Source organism: Coenobita brevimanus, chromosome 98 (assembly GCF_032717465.1).
Source record: "Coenobita brevimanus isolate Jiangsu-jjx chromosome 98, ASM3271746v2, whole genome shotgun sequence".
Classification (NCBI taxonomy): Eukaryota; Metazoa; Arthropoda; class Malacostraca; order Decapoda; family Coenobitidae; genus Coenobita; species Coenobita brevimanus.
Genome location: NC_137051.1, coordinates 27,517,433 through 27,534,480, shown reverse-complemented (window position 1 = coordinate 27,534,480; position 17,048 = coordinate 27,517,433). Strand labels below are relative to the sequence as shown.

Sequence of the window (17,048 nt, the reverse complement as noted above, 5' to 3'; positions counted from 1 at the left end):
GGGGAAAATATGGATGGAAGAGGCTGAACGAAAGAGAAGACATAATTTGTAAACAAAAAGGAGAGCTGAAGGAATGTGCAGAGAGGGCAAGGTAAGGGAGGCGGCAATAATGAATGAGGAGATCGCAGTGAAGAGGAGAAGAAGAAGAAAAATAAGACTAAGGGAAATCTGAAAGGAGGGCAAGGTAAGGGAGAGGATGACGAATAGAGGGGGAAGCAGGGGTGGGGCGGGAACCGTGGTTGTCGGCGAGCTTACGATAGGGACAATTCTAGTATTCTATTCCAACTAACGCCAGATTATTTTATTCTGCTTAGAGGAAAACAAGAGCCTGAGAATAACATTAACATTAACCTTCTCACCATCGAAGCAGCACTAATGTTTTATTCAAGCAGCGGACATCCGACGATTTTATTCAGCTGGGAGTGAGTCATTGGAGCAAGAGAAGGTTAACCTATTTGCAGGATAAACAAGTCCCCAGCAGCAGACTGTTATCGAATGTTCTTGGCTTTTTTTACAGTTCATTCAAATATTCTTGTTTGTGAAATGAATGGAAGTGTGAAGGAAGACAAAAACATAAACAATCTTATACATAATTAAAAGAATGCTTATAAATGCGACCCTCTAGTGTGACTGTGAGGTGTGTGATAGATATGAGTGAACACAATAGCATAAACAAGTAATCCCATACACTACTTAACCTCAAGAAACTTTGTAAATATGGACCCTGGTGTGGGAAGGGGATTGTGAAGAAGAGAGGAGGTGCGGTAGGGTGAGTGAAAGGGTAACAGGGAAGATGTATGAGGTGATAAGACAGGAAATGAATGAACTTGGTAGTAATAGTAGTAGTAGTAGCAATAGTAGTAGTAGTAGTAGTGGTGATAGTAGTAGCAGTGATAATAATAGTAGTAGTAGTAGTAGTAGTTGTAGTAGTATTCAACTATCACTTCAACACAATGACTTGGTTTCTATTTTATTCTCGCTACCTTTAGATGATTCCATTCAAGAGAGACTTCCCGAACTGAAGGGATTCCATATAGCCCATTTACTACGAGGGGGGAGGGGGATCTCTTTACAGCTTAATAATAATCATCTAGCAATAATAGAATGATAGAAAGGTGTCATCTCTGTTACTGAGCTGAGCTGGTTGTGGGGGAGGGAGAGAGCCGTAGGTAGGGTGTGGTAAGATAGGGTGGGGTAGGGAGAAGATGAGGTAGGCTAAGTAGGGTAGGTAGGACGAGATATGAAGAGGACAGTGAAGGGAGAAATGGTGTAAGTAAAACGATATTGGTAGGGTGGTATTCAACAGGAGTCGGGTAGGCAGTTTGGAGTAGGCAGAATGAAGTAGGTAATGTGGTAGGCAGGGTGAGGTAGACAGGGTGGAGTAGGCATAGAGTGGGGCAGGCAAAATGAGTTAAGCAAGGGCGTGGTAGGCAGTCTGGGATAGGCAAAATGGGATAGGTAGTGAAGTAGGTAGGGTGGGGTAGGCAGGGTGGGGTAGGCAGCGGCAGGGGGCAAGGACTGGGCAGCACCCCAAAACCAGGCAGCCTCATTCGTGGTGTGGCTTGCCTAGTGCCCACACCTACCCTGCCTCACTCCTGCCTCACCCACCTGCCTTACCCCAACACCAGTGCAGTGATACCATGTGTGTGCGAGCTACTCTGTGACACGTGTACAGCTGTGTGACATCCCATCAGCTGTGTTTACATTCTGTCAGCTGTTTTTGTGGCCATGTGATTTTCCCACAAGCATCTGTTTTTGTCAGTTCACGAAATAGAAAGTCTCGCTGTCTGCCGTTTGAACCACCAGCACACCTCGCACTAACAAGGTAAGTTGATGGCTGAGCACGAACACCCGCATACACATGCATACTACGCACATCCCATGGTCCCTACGTGGTGGTGTCTTCTCAGTATAAAATAACACAGTGTTGGATGGATAAATATGTGAAGACAGGTAATTGTAGAATATTAATGCAGTGAGTAAGGAAGCGATTCAGTGACAGATGAAGAAAAATTCGAGACCAGGAGATAGTCGGAAAAATAAAAAGTATAATTAATGAAAATGAATAACAATAGAGGATAATTGGAAGTAGGAGTGGAAGATTAGATGAGAGAGAGAGAGAGAGAAGGAAGATGAAGGGAGGGGGAAAGACGGAGAGAAGGAAAGGAGTGAGAGATAGAGGTTCACTGTGTCGGTGTGAAAAAGAAAGTTAGTACTGTGTTCTCTCCCGCCTACCACCACCACTCCGTCACTACTACTATTACTACTACTACTACTACTATCATTACACCATTGCTACACTACTATTACTAGTACCACTATTAGTACAACTACCACCACTACTAGTACTACAACCACCACCACTTCTAGTACGACAACCACCATTACTACACCTACTACACCACCACCACCGCCACTACTACTACTACTACTACTACTACTACTACTACTGCTGCTACTACTATTACTACTACCACCACCACCACCACCACCACTACCACCATCACCACCACCACTTCAACTACTATTGTACTATCACTACCATATCGCTTTAACCACTATCATTCTTACCACTACACTCGTTACTACTACCACTAATATTACTCCAACACTATTACAGTTATCATAAGTACCATAACCACTGTCACTACCGCCACGAAACTATCACTACCATATTATTTCTACCGCTACCATTCTTGCTTCTACACCTACTACCACTAACAGGTACTTTTACGGTACTTACAACTACCTCTACCACTAACTACGACTATCACTAACTACCACTACACCAGTACAGAATAGCTGGTTAATCTTCACCTCACGAAACTGGGCCACTGCCACCACTTGAATATATGAAATCTGATGAGTATTGGTTATGAGGTAGGAATGAGTCTCCTTGGTTCCTAGTCAAAACAACTATCCAATCCTTTGACCGAGAAAACTGGAAGATTTAAGTAAGCGCTATTTACCACCTTCATACCACTTCTACCGCTACCATTTCTGCCGTCACACCTACCACCACTACCATTACCATTAACACCACTACGACACTGTTACAACTACCACTACCGCGCTACTAGTAATATCCTATACAATTACAACTACCACCACAGCCTCTATCGCTACCATCTTTGCTAATGGGTTAACCACTATTGCTTGCGTCAGTACCATAACCAACACCATAACTACAGCTTTCAGAAGTACCATTGCCCCTCCCATCACCACAACTACCATTACAGTAACACAAAAACAACCACCATGATCACAATAGTAAGCATATAGTTACTAGAGTCATTGCAGCATTAAGGAAAGTCATGCACACACACACATAAACTCTCTCTCTCTCTCTCTCTCTCTCTCTCTCTCTCTCTCTCTCTCTCTCTCTCTCTCTCTCTCTCTCTCTCTCTCTCTCTCTCTCCCTTTCTCTCTCTCTCTCTCTCACAATAACTGTGTATCATTCTCCACCACACCAATAATGCCTCCGTGAAACCAAAACACAACAGACCTACCCAAACCACGACACCACCACAGCAACCCCACCAAAACCACCCGTACCGCGCTGTATTATGCTGAAAAGAGAGAAAGAGAGAAAGAAAGAAAAAGGATAGATGTGTGAGACCTCGCTGACGAATCTGACAGACGTGTAAGAATTCCTAACACGGTGACATTTTACTCAAGACCTGCGCAGATAATGGTAAATATAAATGTAAATGTTAAAAAAATAGTGGTGTGGGTAGCTCTCTCTTCATCACACCAACCCCTTTATTACGATGACGTGTTACATTATTTTTGTTACCTTCAGATGAGTTTTAGTTTAAGGGTATTTTTTGTAGTTGGGGGGGAGGGGGGGTTAATGTAGACTGTATATCCAACCCCTTCCGTTTGACAAATCTCTTCTTACCTGAGTAGTAATCATTTCAAGGTAGCAAGAATATATTGTGAAAGGCCTTGAAACTGCCAACATCACTACCATTGCTTTCACTGCTACCCTCATCACTGCCGTTACCATCCATGTTACTTTCATCTCACGAATACCATCATCACTAGCAAATACGGGAATCACCACACATGCCATATAAGTGGGTGTGGTATACGTAATGCATTGTGGTTGCAGTGTGGTGGTACTGAAAGTTTGGTAGTTGTGAGGTACTGTGGCAGATGTGTGGTAGCAGTGTAGTGGTAGCTCTGTTTTGAGGACGTATGATAGCTAAGTGATAATGATATAACTATGTGGTAGTAAGGTGGTAATGTGGTGGTGGTGGTATTTAGTGGTAGTGTGGTGAAAGGGTAATTTTATGGAGGTGCCATGGTAGTGTGGTAATGTGAGAGTGTGGTAGTACTGTAAGAGTGCTGTGGTGGTGGCGTCATAGTGTGGTATTGTGGCGGTGGTAGTAAGGTGGTAGTGTTGAGGTGTGGTAGTACTAAGGTGGTGATAGCGATATGATGGCACTGTGGCAGAAGTTTGGTAATGGTGTTGCGGGTTACAAGGAGAACTTATGTGCGTTTCGGGTCAACGGGCGTACAAGAAGGGGTGAGTAAAAATGCGTAAGCCTGGCACTGAAGAGGCGATCCCACGGTGCTGATACTTACCTGCGTCTCAAGGCAAGGTGAAGGAGAGCAACACGAGCTTACTTTGTTTATTAGCTTTGAGGTTAATGGCTCAGTATTAAACTCCTGTGTGTACTGTCTGACGCGCTTCTCTCTTTGATCCTTCATCGTGATTCACTTCATGTATACAACGTTTTCTTGCGTTATCGGTCAATGACCTGCCAGAGTGGGGGCGTTTTTTAGGCTTCCTGCCACGACGGAGATCTGCAGCCCACTTTTTAACTGTGGAATGTGAAGGGTATTGTCCTAGTGTACATGCTGACTATGCGAGCACGAATCACCAAAGGCGTACTTTTCTCTTATGTTGGAAATTCATTGAAAGCACATTGCTTCATCTTAATATCTGCAGCGTCCGTGTCGACTTTAATCTGTTAAAACAAACATGAGATATAAACAACAGACGTAACAAACCAACAATGTACAAGTTCTGTGCCCATGAAACAGACATTACCATTGTGGGATCTCCCTTCAGGGCCAGGTTCAGAACTTTTATCACCCTCCCTATGAATATATGTGTGTGTGTGTGTGTGTGTGTGTGTGTGTGTGTGTGTGTGTGTGTGTGTGTGTGTGTGTGTGTGTGTGTGTGTGTGTGTGTGTGTATGACTAAGTGATTGATATCTTGCAGGTGCCGGTGAGTCTCCAGGCCTTTCTCATAACAATAATATCAAGGGAAATGTGTTAATTTGCACTATTGCACAAATGTAAATTGTCGCCTTTACTCCCTCCCCGACTCATTGCCCTTTTCAAATGCTCTCCCCAAGAAACCTCCACCCTAAAAAAATCAGGAGTTATTATTTTCTAAAGACTTCAGTCACATAAAAATGACCTGAGGAAAGTAAGGCTAAAGGAATTTGACATGAAAGACATAGATCAAGGTCAAACTGTCAAAATTTCATGAAGATGGAAAAGACAGAAACTCGAGTAGCAAGGCCTTTGTTTGAACAAAAGTATTTTTCCTTATTCCAATTATAAAATGTTTTGTTGGGTGATGAGAGGACTGTGGTATAAGGGAGGTAGTTTAATGGGTGAAATGTGGTAGTGTGGTAATAAAATGGAGGTAGTGTGGTGGATGAAAGGTGGTAGTGTGGTGATAGGAAGGTGGTTATGGTGTGATGGTGTTGTGGGTTATTTGGTGACAGTAAAGTGGGACTGTGGTGGTACTATGGTGGTGTAGTAGGAGAGTGGTGATGGTGTTGTGGTAGTGTTTGGGCAATGTGGTTGTAAATGACGGCTGAGTGGCAGTGATGTGGCGACAATAAAAAAAACTGTGTTGGAGTGGTGGTGGTGGTGGTGGTGGTGGTGGTAGCAGCAGTGTGGTGGTGGCATACTGGCCACGTGGAACAGGAAATGCAGTCATATGATGTATTACGAAGGTAGCATTAAACCCAAGGTGTGGTAGTGGTGTGGTAGGTGTGGTTGTGTGGTATGTATATGGCAGTGTCGTGATGTGGTATGTATATGGCAGTGTGGTGGTGTGGTATGTATATGGCAGTGTGGTGGTGTGGTATGTATATGGCAGCGTGGTGATGATGTGGTATGTATATGGCAGTGTGGTGGTGGTGCGGTATGTATATGACAGTGCTGTGGTGGTGTGGTATGTATATGGCAGTGTGGTGGTGTGGTATGTATATGGCAGTGTGGTGGTGTGGCATGTATATGACAGTGTGGTGGTGTGGTATGTATATGGCAGTGTGGTGGTATGGTATGTATATGGCAGTGTGGTGGTGTGGTATGTATATGGCAGTGTGGTGGTGGTGTGGTATGTATATGGCAGTGTGGTGGTGTGGTATGTATATGGCAGTGTGGTGGTGGTGTGGTATGTATATGGCAGTGTGGTGGTGTGGTATGTATATGGCAGTGTGGTGGTGGTGTGGTATGTATATGGCAGTGTCGTGATGTGGTATGTATATGGCAGTGTGGTGGTGTGGTATGTACGAGCATATGGCAGTGTGGTGGTGGTGTGGTATGTATATGGCAGTGTGGTGGTGGTGTGGTATGTATATGGCAGTGTGGTGATGTGGTATGTATATGACAGTGTGGTGGTGGTGTGGTATGTATATGGCAGTGTGGTGGTGTGGTATGTATATGGGAGTGTGGTGGTGGTGTGGTATGTATATGGCAGTGTGGTGGTGGTGTAGTATGTATATGGCAGTGTGGTGGTGTGGTATGTATATGGCAGTGCTGTCGTGGTGTGGTATGTATATGGCAGTGTGGTGGTGTGGTATGTATATGGCAGTGTGGTGGTGGTGTGGTATGTATATGGCAGTGTGGTGGTGTGGTATGTATATGGCAGTGTGGTGGTGGTGTGGTTTGTATATGGCAGTGTGGTGGTGGTGTGGTATGTATATGGCAGTGTGGTGGTGTGGTATGTATATGGCAGTGTGGTGGTGGTGTGGTATGTATATGGCAGTGTCGTGATGTGGTATGTATATGACAGTGTGGTGGTGTGGTATGTATATGGCAGTGTGGTGGTGTGGTATGTATATGGCAGTGTGGAGGTGTGGTATGTATATGGCAGTGTGGTGATGATGTGGTATGTATATGGCAGTGTGGTGGTGTGGTATGTATATGGCAGTGCTGTGGTGGTGTGGTATGTATATGGCAGTGTGGTGGTGTGGTATGTATATGGCAGTGTGGTGGTGGTGTGGTATGTATATGGCAGTGTGGTGGTGGTGTGGTATGTATATGGCAGTGTGGTGGTGTGATATGTATATGGCAGTGTGGTGGTGTGGTATGTATATGGCAGTGTGGTGGTGTGGTTTGTATATGGCAGTGTGGTGGTGGTGTGGTATGTATATGGCAGTGTGGTGGTGTGGTATGTATATGGCAGTGTGGTGGTGGTGTGGTATGAATATGGCAGTGTCGTGATGTGGTATGTATATGACAGTGTGGTGGTGTGGTATGTATATGGCAGTGTGGTGGTGTGGTATGTATATGGCAGTGTGGTGGTGTGGTATGTATATGGCAGTGTGGTGATGATGTGGTATGTATATGGCAGTGTGGTGGTGTGGTATGTATATGGCAGCGTGGTGATGATGTGGTATGTATATGGCAGTGTGGTGGTGGTGCGGTATGTATATGACAGTGCTGTGGTGGTGTGGTATGTATATGGCAGTGTGGTGGTGTGGTATGTATATGGCAGCGTGGTGATGATGTGGTATGTATATGACAGTGCTGTGGTGGTGTGGTATGTATATGGCAGTGTGGTGGTGTGGTATGTATATGGCAGTGCTGTGGTGGTGTGGTATGTATATGGCAGTGTGGTGGTGTGGTATGTATATGGCAGTGTGGTGGTGATGTGGTATGTATATGGCATTGTGGTGGTGGTGTGGTATGTATATGGCAGTGTGGTGGTGTGGTATGTATATGGCAGTGTGGTGGTGTGGTATGTATATGGCAGTGTGGTGGTGTGGTTTGTATATGGCAGTGTGGTGGTGGTGTGGTATGTATATGGCAGTGTGGTGGTGTGGTATGTATATGGCAGTGTGGTGGTGTGGTATGTATATGGCAGTGTGGTGGTGTGGTATGTATATGGCAGCGTGGTGATGATGTGGTATGTATATGACAGTGCTGTGGTGGTGTGGTATGTATATGGCAGTGTAGTGGTGTGGTATGTATATGGCAGTGTGGTGGTGGTGTGGTATGTATATGGCAGTGTGGTGGTGGTGGTGTGGTATGTATATGGCAGTGTGGTGGTGGTGTGGTATGTATATAGCAGTGTGGTGGTGATGTGGTGTGGTATGTATATGGCAGTGTGGTGGTGATGTGGTGTGGTATGTATATGGCAGTGTGGTTATGATGTGGTATGTACGAGTATATGGCGGTGTGGTGGTGGTGTGGTATGTACGAGTTTATGGCGGTGTGGTGGTCGTTCAGTATCCATGTGGGATCAGATACTGGTCATGTGGACAATCCCTCAGCAGTCAGGAGGCGGTGCGGAGTCCTGACCAGCGTTAATATTAAAACTGTCCCCGCATATTACATGAGAGCATCACTGCATGAATATACATTAAGTCATCAAAGTGCTACTACCTATACGCATTTTACTTCAACTTGTCCTGAAATTGCCATGTCTCCATCCTGAATGCTGAGCTGTAGCAGTTGATTAATACTAGAATATGATGCTAGTCACAAAGACATGCTGCGGAAAGGACGTAGAGCCTTAGCAATGTCTTTCTCTGCCACTAAACTAGACGAAAATTTAAACTGCAAAAGAACTAAAATCTCGGCCAGCTTAAGGTAAAAGGACTATAATAGGTGTGTCTCAATTTTTCCCCCCGAAATTTTCCGTACTCTTATTACACAGGATTGCCCATATGTTCTACACCAGTGGTACTCAATTGGGGGGACCGCGGTGAGCTTTTGTGTGGACCCCAGCACACTAGCTGCTAGTGGAATGGGTGGTTACCTGTACTTCTAGAATAAATGTACATTCAATGATTTTTTTTTTTTCCAGAGAAATGATTTCTGTAGTTTATTTTCATCAACATTTTTAGGCAAAAAATCCATGTAGCTTGAAGTAAATTGCAACGTGTGTTCTTATACCGTATGTCTCTTATTACCACATTTTGAATTAAGACTTTCATCCGGACCCTTGCAACGTAGGAACCTGTGTGTCTGGACCTTCACACATAGTAGCTGAGTACCCCTGTTCTGCACCATAAAAATTATTCGTTTTATTTGTGTGTTTTGCCCTTACCACAGTAGCCCGTTCCCTGAGGTCCAGCAGATCCCCTACATCCCACGCATCTTCACCTATCACCACTTTGGCGCTAATACCTACCATCCATATTGAATACATCCTAGGGCTGTATCATTCAAGTTGACGTGATGGCATTAGTGGGTGTGTTTTGGTGGCTTGTTGGTCGGTCTTGTGGAAGAGTAAAGTCTGAACTGTTTCTGGGACTGAACTCGCATCTTTCACACAGCAGATCATTTCCACAGCTGACCGCCACCTAAACATTATTTTCTGCTTGGAAGAAAAAAAAAAAAAAAAAAAAAAAGGTTATTGTTAATGCTCACGAGGTGGTTTAGGTTTACTCTGGCCGATCTCAGGCTACATATGGTAGTAATTTTAACGCCAATTCTCACTAGTAAATAATCATCAGCTCTGGTGTCGTTTGTTCATAGTCCTTCCCTGTTACGTGAACTAGCACACCCTAACAGCTGCCACATCTTGCTGCATATCTATTTGGGGCGGGAGAGTGAATGTAGATTTGGAGACAGAGAGAGAGGGAGATTGTTAAACACATCCATACTTCTCCTCGTTCATTGTTTTTGTTCTATGTAATGGCGGTCGTAAGGATCTGAAGTGTGTCTGCTTACGGTGGGTTAGGGTGAGAAACACTAGGTGTGTGAAAAGTATTTAACGAAAGGTAAGGATGTGTTTTGGCCGTACATGGATTTCGAGAAAGGGTATGATAGAATTGATAGGGAGGTTTTGTGGACTGTTTTAGGAGTGTATGGACTTGACGGTAGGTTACTAAAAGAAGTGAAAAGTTTTTATGTATATAGTGGAGCTTGTGTAAGAGTGGGACATACTGTGAGTGATTGGTTTCCCGTGAGAGTGGGGCTGCGGCAGGGATGTGTGATGTTTCCTTGGTTGTTTAATATTTATATGGATGGTGTTGTAAGGGAGGTGAATGCATGAGTGTTAGGTGGAGGTCTGAGTCTGGTGAATGTTGATGGTAGAGAGTGGAATCTGAAGCAGCTGCTGTATGCAGATGATACTGCACTGATGGCTGATTCGGAGGAGAGATTGAGACAGTTGGTAGAGGAGTTTGGAAGTGTGAGTGAAAGGAGGAAATTGAAAGTAAATGAGAATAAGAGTAAAGTGATGAAGTGCATACGAGGTTGGTAGATGGTAAGAGGATGAATATAGTTTTGCATGGTTAGTTGCTTGAGGAGGTTGGGTGTTTTAAGTATTTAGGGTCACATGTTGCTGTGGATGGAAGAATAGATCTAGAAGTGAAGTTTAAAATGAATGAAGCAGGAAAGTGTGAGAGAGTGTTTAGAATGGATGTAAAGAGAAGGCTGTATGAAGGTGTAGTGGTACCGACTGCATTATATGGGGCTGAAACACGGAAGATAGGTGTAGCAGAGAGGAAAAGTTTGAATGTAATGGAGATGAGGTGTCTGAGGAGTATGTGTGGAGTGTGAAATGATGAAGTGCGAAGGAGAACTGGAGTCGTTCGGGAGATGGCTAATCGAGTTGAGCTGAGGATGTTGCGATGGTTTGGGCATATGGAGAGAATGGATAATGAGCGATTGGTGAAAAAGATAACTAGATCTGATGTGAGAGGTGTAAGGCTGAGAGGAAGACCACGAATAGGATGGATGGGCAGTGTGAAGAGAGTGTTGGGGGCGAGAGGGATGTCTGTTGAGCAAGGAAGAGTGGCTGTGCGTGACGGAAATAAATGGAGAGAAATTGTGAATAAATAAATGATGACGCAGCCATGAGGGGATATTCTCCCGCATTTGGTCTGATCAGCTGATCAGGTCAGGTGCGGGTAAGGGGATGGGTCCATTATGATGTGGCAGGAGTAAACCAGCTCTGCTGTCGGGCCCTGCTGTGGATGTCACTGATTGCACTGCGCAGTTGACCCTCGTGCGGTGTGGTGCAGTGAGGATCTGCCCCTTTTCCCCTTTGGGGCTAAGATGCGAATGAATGTGTATTGAGTGGATGAGTAAATTGGGAGTGTGTCGTCCTGTCTCGGCTACCTCCCTTTCCTTGGGGAAAGCAGCCTAGGCATATAGATATAGATAGACCTTCTATAGTCTACCTTCTCTATCTATCTATTACTTAAATCTGTATCCCATAATGCGTCCTTGCTAGAGTATCTCGAGGTATATTTGTTTCTGTTCATGATGGACACAGAAGCATCCCTCGTCATTACACTCCTCCACCTCATCTCCCCACCTTCTTCCCAGCACAATTCTCATTTCTTTTTCCAGACACCGGACCCTCACGCACGTTATACTCTGTTCATCTTAACTAGACGCAAAATTGCCATCTCTCCCTGCTGAGCTGCAACAACCGATTAACACCCGGCTATGATGCAAGTCACGAAAAAGTGCTATGGAAATGCTCTGGAACCGCACTATTGTCTCTTTATGTCACTGAGCTACTAAAAATAATAATAATAATAATAATAATAATAAATTGCGCAAGAGCGAAATTATCCGCCAACTTCAAGTGAATGAAGTATTGTAGGTCTCTCTCTCTCTCTCTCTCTCTCTCTCTCTGGGTACGGAGGCTCCGTAACACCTCTTCTTTACCTGTTTATTTCCGCATCCCGTTCGTTAATAAGTTCCGGTACGTTGTTTATGCAGTATGGCATGAAAACACAAATATCATGAAAAAGAAATATAATGTAATGTATGCAGAATGAATCGTTAATAAACAGGCGCTAGAAAGCTTGGTAAGCTGATGAAAATATTGTCCATGGTCAATTTTTCTGGTCAAGTTCTCTTTCACTTAACTCCCCGAGAGAGAGAGAGAGAGAGAGAGAGAGAGAAGCAAAATCCCCTCTCTATTTCACTCAGGCCGTCTGTGGTAGGAGGTGAGGAGAACAGTTTCATTTTCTGACCTTGACCTCTGACCTCACCCTCCCGGTTTTAGTTCAGTGCCTAGATATTTTCCCAGTCTATCAACTCCCCAAATTTGGCCAAGCTGTCTTAAGTGGTTATCCCTTTACAGTGAGCTGAAGAGGCACGAAATAGTTGTAATAGGGTCGGTGGGGTGTGGGGAGGTGAGAGAAGGGGGAGGAAGGAAAGGGAAGGATGAGGAAGAGGAAAGGAGGAGGGAGAGGAAAGGAGGAAGGGATGTGATGGAGGCTGTGAGGAAGGAGAGGCAGAAGGAAGGGAAAGAGGGGGAAGTGGGAGGTGAATGGCAACCAAGGACGGAGAGTAAAAGAACCGAGCGAGAGGGAGAGAAGAAGAGAGAGAAACTAAATAAGAGAAGCAGAAATGACTAAAAGAGAGAGTAAAGTTAAAGTGGATTGATCTGAATTACACGCGGGAGAGAAGAAAGGATGATGAAAAGAGGACGGAAGAGGATGGAAAGAAGAGAATGAGAGAAAGAGAATGAGAAAGTAAAGGCAGAGTGATGGAGGGTTAAGAGAATAGAAAACAGAAGAAAGAGGGCATGGGGAAAGCCAAAATTAATGGGAGAGAGGTAGTAAAGGGAAAAAACAATGGTTGAAAATTTGAGAGAGAGAGAGGGGGGGAGGGGGGGGGAACTGTCCTCATGGATGCTGCATATGCAATGGCTGTGAGGACAGGAAGTTTACTCATTATTATTCTCGTAAGGATTGGGTCCAAGGAGAGGAATGGGGGGAAAGAAGAGAGGGAGATGGAGGAAGAGGAGAGAGGGAAAGTAAGAGAGTGGGGGACGGAAGGAAGATAGAAGGGGGAAGAGGAAGAGATAGACAGGAACAAGAGAAAGAAGAAAGAGGAGGGGGAGAAAGAAGGGAGATAGCAGGAGGATAGAGGGGGTGATAAGAGAAGGGGAAGAAGGGAAGACGGAGAGGGGGAGAAGGAGACAACAAGGAGAGAAGGAGAAGAGTGGGAGGAAGGATGAAAAAGAGAAGAGGGAGAGAGGGATAGAAGACTCAGAGGGAGAAAAGCGATATAGAAGAAGGGAGTAGGAAGAAAAGGGAAGGAGGAGGGAGACGGGGAAAAGGGAAGGAGGAGGGAGACGGGGAAAAGGGAAGGAGGGAGTAGGGAGGGGGAGAAGGAAGAGACAAGAAGAGAGGAGGGAGGGAGAAAAGAGAGAAAGGGGGAAAGCTCAAAGGAAAGGAAAAAAGAGTCAGCAAAGGTAGAAAGCGGAAAGAGAGGGAGAACTAAGGAGCAGAGGAGAAAGTAGCAATAGAAAATGAAAGGTATTTACTGGAGGAGTGGAAGGTAAAATAAAAAGAAAATGGATAGTCAGGGAAGAGACAGAAAATGAAAAACGAAAATATAAAAACAGAGTGGATAAGGAAGCGTGAGGTGGAAGTAGCAAAGAGACAATGCAGAGGAATGGGAGAGATCTTGATTTAAGTGATGCGAAAGAGGGAAAGAAAATAAGTGGACGGGAAAGGAAATTGGCACACGTAAAGAGAGAGAGAGAGAGAGAGAGTTGGCAGGAAGAAGCAGGGAGAAATGAACATGGAGATAAGAGGTGAGTAGGTGGGTGATAAGGTAGGTGGGTGTAGGTGGGTGTGAGACTGGTTCTGGGGTGGATGATCAGTGGAGTAGAGTGGCAGGTGGTGGAAATATAAGTGGGTGTTCTTTATAAGGTCCTTGGTGGGCGTAAGTGGGTGCAAGTGGGTGTTGGTCAATGGCAGTGGGTGTAGATGGATATGAGAGGGAGTAGGTGGGTGACAGTGGGTGAGGTGAGGGTGGTATTTGTTGCTGTGGGTGGGGTAAGTGTGGTGCGGGTGGCAGTGGGTGATGTGAGGGTGGTGGGGGTGTCAGTGGGTGGTGTGAGGGTGGTGAAGGGTGGGAGTGTGGTGGTGTGAGGGTGGTATTGTGGCGCAGGTGGGACTCTGGTGGTGGAGGGGTGCCAGCTGGAGTGAGTGGACAGCATGCCTAATGACGCACTGCCGCCGCTGTGTCAAGGAGCCTCTCTTTCCCGGACCTGTGCTGGGGGTAATGGTGGAGGTTGTGGTGGTGGTAGCGATGTGGTGGTGGCAGTGGTGGTGGTAGTAGTGGTAATGTGAGTGGTGATACTAGTTGTGGTTGTGGGCTGATTGATGGGATATGTGGTGGTGGCAGTAATGGTGGAGGCTGTGGTAGTGTGAATGCTGATGGTAGTTGTGGTAATGTGTAAGGTGATGGTGGTTGTGGTAGTGGGATGATGGTGGCTGTTGTGGTGATGGCAGTGATGATGGTAGTTGATATAGTGAGAGGTGATGGTAGCTGTGGTAATGGGTTGAGGGTAGTAGTTGTGGTGGTGGCAGGATGGTGGTAGTTGTAGTGTGAGTGGTGATGGTAGCTGTGGTAGTGAGTTGATGATGGCAATGGTGGTGGTGGTAATGATAGTGGTAGTTGTGACAGTGGGATGATGGTGGTAGCTGTGTCACTGTGAGTGGTGGTAGTAATAGTGGCATTGAGAGAGACAGTAAAAGTATTGATGAGGGTGATAGTGTTGTGATGGTGGTAGATATCAGTAATTATGGTAGTGGTAGTGGTGTAAGGGTGATGAATTTCAGGTTAACGATGGTAGTGCTTTGAGTGACGGTGGTATGTGTAGTAGAGATGGTAGTAGTTGTGATGGCAGGAATGATTGAAGCTAATGGTACGTACTGTGGGTTTTTTTTCTTGCTATTTCTTTCACACAGAGAGGAGTGTCTTTCTCCTTAAACACCAAATCATCAAGAATAGACGTAAACACAGCTAAGAAAAGAAACATTGTCTCTACTTTGCAAATCACCAGGTTGATGATGATTAGGCCGTCGGTGTGAGATACTTAGATGAAGGGCATTAAGAGCAAACTAGGAAGGTTTATACGTTTGTGTGTGTGTGTGTGTGTGTGTGTGTGTGTGTGTGTGTGTGTGTGTGTGTGTGTGTGTGTGTGTGTGTGTGTGTGTGTGTGTGTGTGTGTGTGTGTGTGTGTGTGTGTGTGAAAAAACAGAAATCTCGCTTATATTTCTGCTAGACGGAAAGGAGTGAGAGCAAATACATAAAATAATGAGTGGAGAAAAATCACCAGAGACAGACAGACAGAGACAGACACAGAAAGAGACTGTAAAGGGATAAAATAAGAGAAGAGAATCTGCTGGTACGAAAAACTCTGCTTCCACTCTGTCAAGTAGAGTTGTAGGAGTGTGTGGAAGGTCCCCGTGTAAACAATGATACACATTCACATGAAAAAAGACAACTCTACACAATCAGTACTTGTGGGAATAGGAGGAGCCAGGAGTTACCGTAATTACTGTGGTAACTGGAGTAACGGGGGTGGTTTTGTGCTAGTAGTAACAGTAGTAATAGTAGTAGCAGTGTTTGGGTGAGAAGTGATTGCGTAGACAGGGAACTAATGGTTAATTTGGTATTAGCAGCAAACTAAGGTAAAGACAGTAGTTGTGGAATTAGCGGTCAGTGAGGCGTGAGTGATAACACTGTGGTGGTGGAGATGTTTGTAGTTGTAATGGCAGCTGCTGTAATAATGGAAGTAGGAGCAGCAGTAGTAATAGTAGTAGCAGTAGTTATGACTGTTAAAGCAGAAGCAATAGTCACTGTAATAGTAGTAGTGGTGATGGGTAAGGTAATAATAACAATTTACAGCTACTGAAAGCTGTAGTTTGTACTTATTTTTGGATCCTACCTCACCCTGTCCTTGAGTGAGATAAAGTTCAGGATTGTGACCATAATGATAATGAGATGAGGATGAGCATGAGGATGAGGATAATTGTGGCTGTAGTGGTATAGGATAGTTGCGGTGGTAGTAGCAGTACTTACAGGATTGCGGTGGTATTAGTAGTAGCAGTGATAGGGTGGCTGTGGTACTGGTGGTAGCAGTGCTAGGATAGGTGTGGTAGTAGTGGTGACCTTGCCTCACCTGCAGAAGTGGCATTCCTCTTCCGATAATCGCCTGGCCACACCTACACCTGACCAAAACACATTTACGCCTGGGTATACTCACATCCGACCTGCCTACACCCACATCTAGCCAATGCACTCCTACACCTGTCCAAAACACATCAAACACCTGGGTACACTTACACCTGCCTACACCCACACCTGGCCAAAACACATATACACCTGACCAAAACACATCTGCACCTGGCTAAGTGTACACATGTTAATTCCTGCACCTGGCTTCAACAACATCTGACTCACTCGACTGACAACGTAATCCATCCCACATATGTCACACATATCCAAACACCTGTCACATATTAACCCACACCTGTCACATAATAGCCCACACCTGTCACATATTAACCAACACCTATCACATTTCCACTCACATCCTTCACACATGCACCTAAACCTGTCACATTTCCTACCACATAGTCATATTTACACCCACACCTGTCATTGTTTCACACACATTTACACACATCTATATCACACCTCCACCGACCCTCACACACACCAACACCCATAGTCTGATCCACACATTTCATCCCTACGCTCATACCCATTCATGCTGCACTCAACTACGTCCCACCCATCCACACCAACACATACAGTACATCTACCAAAGTCACATCCACACGGACACTCACACCTACACCCATCACAATCGTAGATGTAAGTATACCCACATCCACACCCATACCTACCTATATCACAGCCACACCCACACTCATATTCACACAGACTCTCATACCCACACACACTCAGCACCCACACCATACCCACACTCACACTCGCACTCACACCCCCACTCAGCTCTATTGTACACGCATCGACACCTACACCCACACGCAAAGCCACCCCCTTTGCACTCA

The 17,048-nt window shown here is 45.1% G+C and overlaps 1 protein-coding gene across 2 annotated transcripts in view; it reads left to right on the top strand.

Moving 5' to 3' along the window:
• The first annotated feature begins 1,567 nt into the window (after positions 1–1,567).
• LOC145414072 (histamine H2 receptor-like) overlaps positions 1,568–17,048 on the top strand; it is a 90,086-nt gene continuing 74,605 nt past the window's right edge. For both annotated transcript variants that reach the window (XM_080283635.1, XM_080283636.1), the window contains exon 1: positions 1,568–1,825. The gene's annotated coding sequence lies outside the window, so the exon portion shown is untranslated. The remainder of the gene's footprint in view (positions 1,826–17,048) is intronic.